Consider the following 13,682-nt stretch of genomic DNA (forward strand, 5'->3'; position numbering starts at 1 on the left):
TTCCAAGCAATCAGAAACTGATGAGCTGTTTTGCCTCCTGCTCAATAGGCTGCTTTCTAGCTAGCTGAGGCTTATACTTAATTACAGTTTCTATGTGTGTGGATACTTTGATGGTCTGCTGTCAGTCAACACAATCCTTGTACCTTCCCGCTTCACAGCCTCACATCGGATTCAAATCATGGGCATTGAGATTGGCAAGTTCTGTATCCTTAGCACCTTTTTCCCATAGTTTGAGACCAAACCATGAGCCAAAATCTTGGGTAATTTTCCTTGGTTTTCCAGAGGTCTCAAAGCAGTCTCATATGCTGTTCCCAGAGGTAAATTAGCCTTAAATGGACCCCTTAAGTATTCCAAATCTGCAAGAGTGAAAATAGAATACAGATATCATTGGCTAATGATTATCTTTTGTTTGTTTGTCCTCTAGATGGGAAAAAGTATTTTGATCTAAAATGTTGCGTACCTGGCTCTCAGTAGATTGTTTTAAATACTGCATTGCATTATCTTTTCCTAGTGTAGCGTGGTGGAGCTTTCTCAGCTGTATAGCTCATGGAAATCAGCGAGATGCTGCCCTTGCCTTTTAATCAAGATGAACTTGAAAGGTGAACATTGTAAGTGATAGAAATTATTTATAATTTGGTAATAAAAGTTTATGTCTAGCACTCCAAATTTCACACATCTGCTATGTGCTGGCCTTGAGATATAGAACAATTGCAATTGCCTTTACATTTGGCCTCAGATGAAAGGTCATAAATTACAGTGATAGAGTTCGTAGTCGTTCCCAGCTCACAAAATTTCCATATTAACATCTTCACCTCAAACATAAATGGTTACAGAGTTACAAAGAAAAGAGTTGTGTTGGCCTTTGTCAACTGCACTTTAAGATGGAAGTCTGTGGATCGTGTACTATTGCTAACTCTTAAGCATAAAGCATCACAGAATCCTTGTTCAGAGGACATAATTAAAACTTTGCAGTTAACTTTAAAAATGAAATGGGATTTCACTCCCCCTCTCTCTCCCCCCTGTCATGGCAATAAAGCCCACTTCAAAGTTAGGATGGTTTTTCTCTCCCAGCTACTTGAAATGAAAGCATTTTCAGAGTGAGATGGCCAGAGAGCACAGAATGGGTCAGAAGGAGTGTCCAATTTCTCCTTTTCCTGTGAATTGCACATCGTTTTTATAAGTTAAGTGCAGACGAACAACAATCCAGATGACAAAAGAATGTCTGTGGCACATTTTGAATTCAGGCTGAACAATCCCCAGCCGCACTCAGTAGATGAATAAAAGCCACAATCTTTACACAGTCCTCACCTGAAAGTTGTGTCAGAGAACAAATCCATTCTGGCCCAAATCACATGATTTTAGCAATTAACTTCGGTGCCTTCTTAGGTTAGAAAAAAAAAAAAGAAAAAAGGATTTTTTAAAATTATGTAATGAAGTAAGAGACCAAGATCAAGTTCCAAATCAGAGGAACATTTCTTGTTCAGAGCCTCTGAGAATGGGGAGGTAGAACAAGGTGTCAGCCTCCATGAAATAGTGTTGAGGTGCAGAAGCTCTGCCATTCAAGGTTAGCACTGCTCTTGCAGGGTTTCCTGAGGGCCCTGAAGTAAACATGATAGTGCATTTCTGTGGTTTGAGAGGCAGAAGGCAAAATTCTGATCTTACTGAAGCCAGAAGAAATTTTTCTAATTATTCCTCTGTTATTTAGGATACCTCTGTAAGTTACTGAAAATACACATGAGGTCTCAAAACCTTCCTTCTGGAGCTGTGTTCTTTCACTGTGATTTGCACTTCTTAGAACTGTCTTCTTCTGATGTTCTGAGCGCGAGGAATAGGACATTAAGGAATTGAAGGGTGCATGAAGAAGCAAGAGAAGGAAAGGAACTATTGGGACCTTCCTCCTTTTCCTCCTCTGCAAACTTCCTGGTGGGCAAGGAACTGTCAGCAGCTCTTCCAGGGAGCTGCGGAGAATAATGTAAAGACTCAGCCTGAGGCTTTCTCTCTGTCTCCTACACTTTCAGTTCCGTAAAAAAGAAAGGAAGATCCTCAGAAGCTTTCAGAGTTCACTTAACCCCCTCCAAGTTCCTGGGAGTGCACTCCTTGCCTTCCCAAGGGCCCAGCTTTATCATGAGCATTAAGAGGTCTGATATTCCCCTTTGCATGCATATGGATAGGAGAGTTCAAGCCTCTCAGCATGTGAATGATTGTCTGTGCCTATGCAGTAAAACATCAAAGACGTTTTTCTCTGTAAATTGAGGCTTAGTTATCCAGCGTTATTTCCCATGCTGTGCTAAGATCATCAGAACCACTGATTTCCTTCCATGTTCTCAATTAAAAAGTTAATGTGGTTTTGAATGGAATCTTACTCAAAAAAAGCATTGGGTTTCTGCTACAGATTTTAGATAGAAGAGCCTAACAAAATTCTGTTGTCTTCAACTTCTTACGCTGTGCTCACCACCTTGGGATGTTCATCTCCTCCTCTATGGCTTAAGTGACACTGTGACCTTTTGTCACATGTTTGTCTCTCCTACTTTCTAGCCAGTTAAAATATGGTGTGATAGATCCTGTCAGGTTTGTGCTTTATGTTAAGCAAAGGCTGGAAGCCCCACTTGATTCCTTTTTGTTCTACTTAGCTAGATTTTATTCTAAAATATGATGGAGTTGGAGCAAAGCCTTTTGTGCCTAGACTCTGTAGAATGTTTACATCATAGTAAAGACACATTGTATATTTTTTGCTTGTGAAGTATCAATTCAGATGACATTTCAATGTAAACTTTCTCACATCCAGTTCAATGAAGCTGATTCAGTATTTCAGATTGAAAACTGGTATCAAGTTGAAGCACAGATAGGAGTTGATCACTTTAAACTGACCTGCTGGTGCAAAACTTTGTTGGTTCCCAGCTCTCTAAAAATTCTTTTGATGCAGACTTGGAGATCGGAAGTAAACTTGATTTAGATTTGTAGTGTGGTAATAACAATACATACCTTGCCCTGAATTTCAGTGAAAAAGGAAGGTTAGAGTTTGTTCAGCCACCTTAAGCATTTAGAATTATGGAGATTATGTTACCATCACCATTTACTAACAGGAAAACTCAATTTCTTTAGAAATAAAATGCAATTTAATGTCAATATTAGGCCACTCCTAGCGCCTTTGTGAGCTAGTATTTTCCAATAGGCCCAAATTTCTGGCTATTGAATAAAAAGCCATTCTTTTGTGAAGGGAACAAAGCAGAATGCAATTCTTTTGTAATATAACAACAAAAATGGGTAAAATCAAAAGGGAAGACTAGAATGTTGTATCTATATGAAATAAACTCTTTTGCTAGGAGTAGAACAATTGCATGAAGTTCTGTATTAAGTCAAAAGTTAATTTTTCACAGAATACATTATACAACTCTCTTGTCTTTTTAACTCTAATATAAATTCAATGGCTACACTAGTGAAAATAAAGGTTCTATCTATAAATATAGATCTGTCAATCTGATGTGGCTGCCTGTGGCCTGGTCCCCGGGGCCTGCAGTTTCAGATGCAATATAACCTCAAACACAATGTTCAGATCTGATTCCCTGGTGTTCACAAATGCCAGAAAATATTCCTCTATACTTTAGTCTTGTCTGCTTTCACAAGAAAAAATATATTCCTGGAAAAATTACATGAGAAGGTTAGGTACTAACTCTTCCAGATCTGCAATAACAGGTTTGGAGGAATGTTATCTTCTAGGAGAGAGGAATGATGCAGGGCAACTGACTCACTGTTCCACAGTCTGGTTCACGCCTTTCAGGCAAAACTGCCATCTGTGCCATCAGTGCAGCTCCACCACTCCCAGGAACTGTAGGAGCTTTAGGGCAAAAAAAACCACCCATCTTTTCTCACTCACCTGATCCTACCTGGAAAATTGAGAGGGTAGTAGCATAAAGTGCCTGTAGCCATCCAGACCACCTGGCATTAGAAATCTCACCCTTGCTGCTGGACCTGCATGGATGTTGGAAACAGTGGAGAATGCTGGGAAAGCACTAAGCATAGACAGAGTTTGTGACTGTAGAACTGCAAAGGTTCAAAAGCCTCTTCTGAGCAGAAGACAGATGATACAGAAGCCTGATCATTCCTTTCAGGCTTTTGTGGCCAGGAAGGTGTTGGCAACATTGCTGTAAAATGGATTATAAATCCTTATGACTGGATTGTTAAAGAACTACAGCTCTCATTATTTCTCTCTGCTCTGCTCCACAGCAGAGGACTTCATGCTACAAAGAGGAAGAAAATCCTCTCTGCTTCCAGGAGAAAGCGGAAGGTGAATAACACTGCATTCACAGACTGTTCTTTGGTTCTTGTTTCATTTCACTTCCAGCTCCATTAAGTGACACATGTTCTTGGTTTCCTCCATGACATGTACAATCCTCTGGTCTTGCCTCATCAGATCATATCCCAAACGTGTCACCTCCTCAGCTACTACATTCTTCCTACACGTTCACCTTCCTCATCCAAATAATTTCCTTTCTTTTTTTTCCTTTTCCTGTTTTTATTTTGTTGGGGACTTTTCCTCCATGGATTTCACCTGTGTGCTTGTCTGCTTGGGACTGCCATTACCAATTGATTTCATGTAGTGCACCCAAGACAGCCTAAATCTATATTCCTGTCTCTGGATGTAGGGTTCAGACACTAAAATCAATGCCTGGGAGGTGAAAGGCTTCATTGCCCATAAATAACTCTTAAACTGCTCATTTTGGCTCTTCAAACAGAGTATGAGGAGGATGGAGGATATGATTTGGAAAATGAAATGTGAAAATACACATGCTATGCTCACATGCTGAAGCTTCCATAGCCAGAGAGGATTCTGGTGGAAATGGGGAGTAATACTGGATTAGTGTTTTCACACAAAATGGATGAGGAGATTTTTATTTTGGTTTTTTTTTGTAATGATAAAGAAATACCTGTGATAATCTGTCCCATTATTGAATAATTAATAATGAATGAATAATCGCATGCTGTGTAAACACCTCAGGGTTACACCAACATACAGTGCAAATTTCCACTTGGAAATGAGCAGTTAAGTTAAGTGCGGGACAGGTTAGTCCAGAGAGGGAGGACCCATTCTCCCTTCTGCTGCTGAGCTGCTCTCAAATGCTGTGATCATCTCACCTCTCTGTGCCTCACCTTCTCCTCTGTAAAACAACAAGGATGATATATCTAAAGTGCTTTCAGATCAATGGATGAAAACTTTATGTTGTAGGAAGGTATTATTAAGATCCTAATGATGCCATGAGAGAAAATGATCAATAATTATTTGTATTTTTCTTCAGTGTTTAGGAGGTATTTTTCAACTGACTGTATTTTCTACAGTCAAGTGCACAACAGCTGAGTGTTGTCACTGTCTTGCAGAACATACAAGTCTTTTTGTACCTCTATTATATAAAGATGAAAAACAGGTTAAATTCTAGTATGTCATTTCTCTCAAGGCTGGAGGGCCAAAGTCAAAGGAAAATCTAGTGATTTACTGCATGAGCAATCCTAAATCTATGCATTAATAAATTCTACAGGACTATATATGCATGCTTTACTCATACTATATTTTAAGCTTGAATTTTTTAGGAATTCAAATAAAAAAGATTGCTTTCAAAAATTTCCCCACATCAAGTCATCTATGTTTAAGGAATCGTGTATTTATTTTTAAAGTAACCTCATTACTACCAGACTACTTTTTCCTTTTGACAGTACAGCAGAGTGCTTATCTTCCATATTTTCATAATGAAAGCTCCCAAGCACAGGATACTGTGGCAGATTTACAGCCCGTGAGCAGCAGAACTGACAGGCATTTTAATATGAAAGGAGATATGATGTCTTTAATGTACAGTGATGTCACTTCTAACAAGGTAGAAGCGTGCTTTTTGCACTGCAATCACCATAAGAAGTGAAACCTGTCTGCTTCAGGAGTCACCTTTTAACCCAGGAAAAGGTCACAAATAATAGAAAAAAGACGGGACTCTGCTTACTCAGGTGGAAGGGCACTCTGACGTTGGAGGAGCAAGGCTATTGTGGATGTGCATTATCTGCAGGAAGCTGAAGCTACAAATAGTCTAGCTCGAGCTAACCTTGAGAACAGAAAAGGAAAGGATAATGAAAATCCTCAAGGGAGTGTTAAACTGAAAGCCAGATTGCCTGTTGACCACCCTTTTTCCTTTTATCCAGCATTGATTGGACCTAATAACTTGAGAGTGATATTGACAGCAATATAGTCCACCATTACCTGAACACATGATTATTTCATTGAGAGAAAGGACAGGAACCCAGTACCAAAAACCTATTTCATTCTACATTAGACCAGAGAATTTACTACTTTGTCTAGGAAATATTTGCCAGTAATTTTAAAGGCTGATTTAAAATGTGCATTTCTTAAATACACTCCCAGCTCCTGACTGAAAGCTTTTATCATGTCATTCTGAAGATGCACCATTCTTAAACATCATATACAAGAGCATAAGATTAAAAGGCCATAAAATAGCAAGAAATCTCAAGGTCCAATAAGTACAATGTGTTAGCATTGGGCTGGTGACTTTGATTAAAGACAGGAAATTAAAATACATTGTCATATATATAGATACAGCTATCTTCTCAAGAGAGTTACTTCCTCCAAACTAAAATTTCAGAAAACCAACTTTGGCTATTATGTCCTTCGGTATTTTGGCAGTTTGATCTTGAATGGATTGCAATACGGAGGAAAAGAACAACATAAGAAGTAATCAGTTTGGGTTTTATTATCTTTGCAGAAATCCTGATTTTAAATGAAAATGGTTTTCAGAGGAGGCTCTGAACCATCATGTTCTCCTAACCAGGGTGCTGGGGCACAGGAGCAGTGACAGTCAGGTAAGGTAAAACAAGGAGCAAATCACAGCATTGAATAATTGGTATAGTTATCCCCAAGATGATGCATTCATGTCAATACAGCTGCATATCTGTGTGTCCTGCAAAATCAGAAATTATGGTTGACCTCATGAGGATGCCTGTAATATTCCACTACCAGTCCTATGTTCTTTTAAATTTAATTTTTATAGATTAGTATATTCTTAGAGGTGATGTGGTTGGTTTTCATTTACTTTGAAACAGTGGTCTGCCTTCCTCCCTCTTCAAAATGGAGGGAAGAGAAACTGTGAATTCAAGTTTACATATAGAAACAATCAAGTCACATTTCAGTAGAAAATGTCAGAAATACTGACAGTATTAATGAATTCTTCTCCCCATTTTAAGCCTGTTATTCCAACAGCAAAGGTACCTTTTGAATATAAGCCCTGTGTATGCTCAGAGTTATGATAATATTTTAATTATATTTTCCAAAAAGAAAAAATACTGGGAAAAGATATACAATGTGATACTGCTGTAGATCCATAGATCCATATAAAAACAATTCTGATGTCATTAATGTAAGATAATGGTTGGAATGGCCCTGTAATAACTTTTAAAGGTCCCATGTCTGGAGAGGAAAGCAGCTTGACAGACACAAGTCATGAACTGCTCTGCTTTCCACGCTGCCTTATATCTGTCAATATATTGGTTATGGAGCTGTGCCGAGGCCAGTCTCCAAAGGCAGACTGTCACATTTTTCAAAAGATAAAGCATCCCTAAGGGTACAAAGAATCCAGGGACACAAGCTGACAGACAGGAGCAGCGCTGCGACTCTAACATTTTATGGCTGAGTTCAATGAGTGAGCCCTTTACCGGATAATTGAATTGATGAAAGGCTTACAGTTGCCCCGATTAAGCTTATTCCTTCTCCATATGTAAGACTCAAGATAGTTTGGGCAAAAATTGAAGAAGAAAGTCGGGAGAGAGGCATTCATAAGCTCTTTGAAAATCGGTCTCGCATGAGAAGCTTGCCATTTGTCATGATACATGTGCTGTTTGTCCATACAAAGAATCCTGTTGTCCAAGAAGTGCTATTTGCAGCAGCCTTTTTTTTTTCCCCCCCTAACTAAGGATTTGTAAATATTTTTAGACCATGTCTTGCTGCTTCATGACTCATTCCCCTTATGATCTTTGGTATTTTTCCCATTTGTGATCATGCAGCATCCCTGTGGCATATGGTCACCTGGGAAAGTATTATTAGGGAAGAAATTAAGGGATTTTAGCTATTTTTAACATTCCTTGGAAGACTGAAGTGTGGAAGAAAAGCCACACCAAAGCAACATTTTTCAATTTTCTATATTACATGAACTAGTTTCGTTTGTTCGTGCTTTCCATGATGTATCCCTCTATTGTATCTTTATTCGTCACTGAATTGAAAATTATCTGGCAATCTACTTTGCCTCTGCAATATGCTTGTCCAATGCCAAGTGCAAGGGCCCATTAGGTGCTATGCTAGTACAATTTTTAAATAATTGTATATTGGACCAGGAGCTCATCATTTTCTGCTGATGAAAGAACAGCCAAGAGATACTTAACCAAGTACTCAAGTAAGGAGGACACACCTTCTAGTGTGATGAGAGGGAAAAGGAAGTATGATCTAATTCTTCAAGCCTAAACTTAGATTTAGCGCTGTAAGTATTAGCAGCAGGATGCCATGGCAGTGTGAGGGTACAGTCAGAAGCAGAACTTGTTTTTTAGAGTTCAGCAGTAGATCATGTTCCTGTGTGAAGTTATAAAAATTGTCATGAGATCTCTTAAATAATCTTAATAGAAATTTACTTCTACAAACACAACTTCTTATTTGTGAACACTAGCTATGGGGGGGTTACTACAGAACACAGCTAACTGAGGTAATAATTTAGAGATTTCAAATTTGTGACAGGACTTCCAGACCCTGTCTGTTCACTCTGTCAGGTTTAAGGGTAATGACTGCAAATAGACAAATTTCAATTGCTTTTTAGACTGTATTCCTGTTTCCTTAAGGGAAAGGGGCACTCGGTTCATATCTGAATTTATACCTGAGACTATAATTAATTAATCAATAGGATCAACCTGCTGGCAACCACTTATTTTCAACATAAACTCCATGATTTGCCTGTACCAAAGCTTCATTTTTTTGAACATTTCATTTCCAAATTTCACCTCTAGAGACAGCAAGAGAATACCAAGTGCTGACATACCAAGAGAATCCAGTGCTGACATCTTAACTTGGCAGTGCATATGGTTTCATTTGCTCTTGGACTGCACAGTCAGACAACATCCTTGCTAGACCAGGACAGTCAGATGTACCAGATAATCAGTGTGAATCTCATATAAGTAACTTAATATGGCTTGAAAGTACATTTGGCTCCCTTGACTCTCTTCCTAAATATATATATGTATATATATGTGTGTATACGCTGAGTATTTTGATAACATTTTTTAGGGAAAAATTATTTCATTCACAGTTTACTTTTATTTAAAATATTTAGTGCAATATTTATATATGTTTAGTGCAATTATATATTTACATTACTCTCACAGGTTCATGAAATATTATACCATATGCTTAAATATTTATTTTTTTCTTTAAATAAGACTGGGTTATAACTGCAATTTTTTTCTTCTACCCAAACTATTTTTAATTCCTTCCACACTTGTGGTAACATTTGCCATTCTGTTTAATTAACCAGATTGGTGAGAATGTTTGATTTTTTTAAAAAGAACCTTCTCTTTATGGAGAATTAAAGGTCATAACTGGAAAACTGGCCAGCCGAGCTTGGTCATTTCCTAAGTGTTTCGTTAATTTTTCCTGGTTAATGGTCCTTTCAAATTCAGTGTGTGCAGTTTCTTCAGACTTGCATCAAACACTCCTCAGAGCTAGCAGCTCACAGTGGGAAAAGATAACCTATTTCCTTCAAGCGCTGCAGCTCTATCTGTGAACTATTGGCATCACATGAAGATTGATTAAAGTTCTGCCGACACCTAATGGGCACAAGAAGAAAAATAAAAATTGCCCTCTTTGCCTATCAAAGGACAGCCCTCTCAAATTCTATCTGCTTGTCCTGAGGTCTAAAACAGACTGATTCTGTTTATCAGTTAGTGTTTAGAGTAACATTCAGAGGGTGATGGTAATGAGGACCCACAATCCTGGCTCCAGAGGAGTATTTCAGTATTAACCTCAGTGCTGGGTCAAGCCCTGTCCCCTTTAATGAGGGATGTTAGGCCTTCCCAGGCAGGTGCATCTTGAGCTGAAGTGTAACATAACCTCTTCTACCTTATCATGTCAGGTGACAAATTTAAACCACAGTGGGCTGAAAAAGGCTTGCTCAGCACTATGGATAATTTAATTCCTCAGTCATCTTTCCTCTTTATCTCCTGTTGACATGCTCCAGATTATAAAACAATAATAGAAACCATGTTCAGATAAACTTTATGAAGGTGTCCAGTGGGCTTTGTGCCCTTCCCCTTGTTCACCTCTGCGAACAGCAGATGGGGGTGCTGTTGGTGAAGAGGGAAGGGATGAAGCTGATCTGTGCTTTGGGATCCACCTGTCTGTGTGACAGACCTCCTTCCAAAGCCTCAGCAGCCTTGCCCTGCCTCATGTGCACCTCAGGAGGCTTTTTTGGGGGGAGGGCTCTTGGTTGTGGATGGGGATGTGTAAGTTTAACCTGGCTTTTTTCTGCATGATATGATTCTGCCAGTCTCTGTTTCCTTGGAGTTTCTATTTTCAATATCATCTGCATATCTCCAGAAAATTACCTGGTTAGGCTTAGAATGAAAAGTTTCCTGGGAACCACCACCTTTTTATCTGTTCCACAATGGTCTCACTCATAAAATAGGCTTGAAATATACCCCATTTCTCTCCAGGTTTTGGAGAATAAAAGCAGTTTATTTCATTAGTTATCAGAGACAAAACAGCTCATAGCTTTGAAAGTGATGAATCCAAGTATTGTAATTTATGGTTGGGAGGCATCATGATTCAGTCAAATACGCTCCTTTCCCCAAGAGTTATATGAGAATTACCACTTTGATGTTGCTTTGGATCCTGGATAAGCCACCTAAACATTTTGTGACTCCTGTTTTATAGAAAGTGCATAATGGGACATATATTGTCATTGTAAAGGGCTTGGAGGCAATGTCAGAGCCTCTGCTACACTAACAATAGCAGTGATCTTTAAGGCAGGGCAGCAGTGAGATACAGAAAGGGTCAGCAGTCCTTGCTGTTGTGGTGTAACCCCAGCCAGAAACTCAGCCCCATTCTCTCCCTGCCTCCTGGAGTGATGGGGGAGACAAATGGAGGGGTAAGATTGAGAAAATTCGTGGGTTGAGGTAAAAGCAGTTTAATAGGTAAAGAAAGAGCCACAGGTGCAAGCAAAGCCAAACATTCACCACTTCCCGAGGACAGACAGGTTTGGCCATGCCCAGGAAATCTGGGCTCCATCACATGTAGTGAGGACTTGGGAATACAAACTCCATCACTCTGGACATTCCCCTCTGATCCCTTCTTCCCATTTTTCATGTTGAGCATGACTCCCTTTGTTATGGGATATCTTTTGGGCCACTTGGTATCACCTATCCTGGCTGTGTCCCTTCCCAGCTCTTTGTGCATCCCCAGCCCCCTCACTGCTGGGGTGCGGTGAGAGGCAGAAAAGGCCTTGGCTCTGTGTAAGTCCTGTCAGCAATAACAAAAACATACCTGTGTTATAAACACCGTTTCCAGCACGAATCCAAAATATAAATGCATATCAGTTAACTGTGGGAAAAATTAAGCCCCCCAAGCCAAAAGCAGCACACCTGCTCTGCCAGGAGTGTGGAGAGAAGCAAGTCTGTTGAACAGCTTCCAAGGCTGCAGTGGCTTGGCGATGCCAGGGAGTACCTGTAGCCACTTGGCTGTCCAGGATCTGACTTCTGCTGCCTCTGGAAGGCCAACCAGATGTAGTGAGCTGACACTCAGGAAAGGAAAGCAAAGCTCTCTCCTAAGAGCTCAGATCATTAGTGGGTGTCCAAAGGGGAATTCTTGTTGCGACATTGATTTATGCAGTCTTTTAATTGCATTAAAATAGGTGTAGCCAGTTTGATGTTTGCAGTACAGTAAGTTTTTATGAGGCCAGACTAATGAATGAGCCCCTCTGCACCCTGTGAAATCATTTGAGTTCCTCCCTTGTGTATAGATTGAAATTACAGCAGCAGCCACAGCACAAGTGTGGCAGTGCCTGGAGAGCAGGCCAGTGCAGGCCCATCAGTCAATGTCCTATTGACAGACTAACAAAAATGGACTGGTAGTGTGTCGGTGTTGAATGTTGCCCCGGTTTTATATGTGTGTATTTTTCTAGAGCTAATGTAGTTTCAGTGATATCCTCTATAATTATCATTATTAACCATGTGTTTTATTAAATTAAAATGTCCAGGAAATGTCAGTCATCTTTTTGCATATGGTACAATGGAGAGGGCTGCAGTAGAACCATATGGAGCCCAAAAGCCAGCTGAGAGACCTGGAAAGAAGTTTCAGTTAGTGGAGGGAGGTTCACAGCAAGAAAAATATGCTGATGCTGTAAACTTCTTCATTCTGACCCTCCCATTCCACTTAGGCATGTTAGAGACAGACCTCCAGTGAAGTCACTACTGAAACTGAGGAGGATAAGCAATAGCTTTTCAGACATGATCTATTCCTGGTAGCTGATGATTGATTTTAGACGTTTGAATAAATGCATCTCGCTTTTTTCTAGCGATAGAATCGTTTCTGGTGTATAAAAGTGTTGCATTACATCGCCACATTTCCAGAGTGCAGCGGCAGCAATAGCTGTATTTCAGGTGCCCTTCTTAATCATTCAGATCCAAGAAAAGAACATGCCTTTGAGCTGCCTGAGGGACAGCATGATTGACATCAAGGATGAGCACACCTCCTGCCCGGGCTGTGGGCCCGAGGTCAGTGAGGAGCTGGTGCTGATCAATGGCCACCCAGACACAGCTGCCAATGATAAAGGAAGCCCGTGGCAGGAGAGGGCTGTGCCTCACACCACCCAGTGCTGCTTGTTAGCAGCAATGTTGTGCCCTGAGTGGACAAGGCATGGGCTAAGGAATAGGATGGCTTCCTTTTTTAGGATGATAGAATGCAATTGTTTGTCAAAACTAGTGGGCTGTGCATTCCGTTATTTTATAACGGCAGTGTCAAGTGTTCTGAGTGTTATGATTATGTTGTATAATGCTAGAAAAAATACAGAGCTGGCAGCTAAATTTGTTTTGCTAACTGTAACCTTTACTGTGATCCAAGAAGTGTTTATCTTGCCTCATATCAATACTTTACTCCCATAAAACCACTCCTTTGCTATGCAAAATTACACATAAGCACCTTTTCTTTCTTCTGCATCTATACAGTACTTCGTGGAGGGCAATGTCAGCAGTGCAGTAGGAACAGGATTCAGGAGTGACAGATACCTCCTCTTACCTCTGCTGCTGTAATTCTGACAGGTCTGATCCAAATCCACTGAAAGTTTTTACAAAAGGCTTCCATTTGTTTCACAGATCTTTGCAAAAAGTCCCAAGAGGCATTTTTTCAGCCTTTTAGAGAAGAATTGTCAAATAATGGGAGTCCCACTTTGTTCAGTCAGGGGCTGATCCTTAAATGCTGGTCTCCAGCCTTTTTGGATCATATGCCCCTATCAGCAAAAAAATACACCCCCACTCTATGTACAATCAGTTATTTATTTATGAATGATATACATGTGCTACTGTGATAATTTATATATTATAAAACATGCACAAAAAATAGAAATTTAAAAAGGATGAGTTGAAAATTAAATAGCTAAAAT

This window comes from Zosterops lateralis (genome assembly GCF_965231275.1).
Source record: "Zosterops lateralis genome assembly, chromosome: 5".
NCBI lineage: Eukaryota > Metazoa > Chordata > Aves > Passeriformes > Zosteropidae > Zosterops > Zosterops lateralis.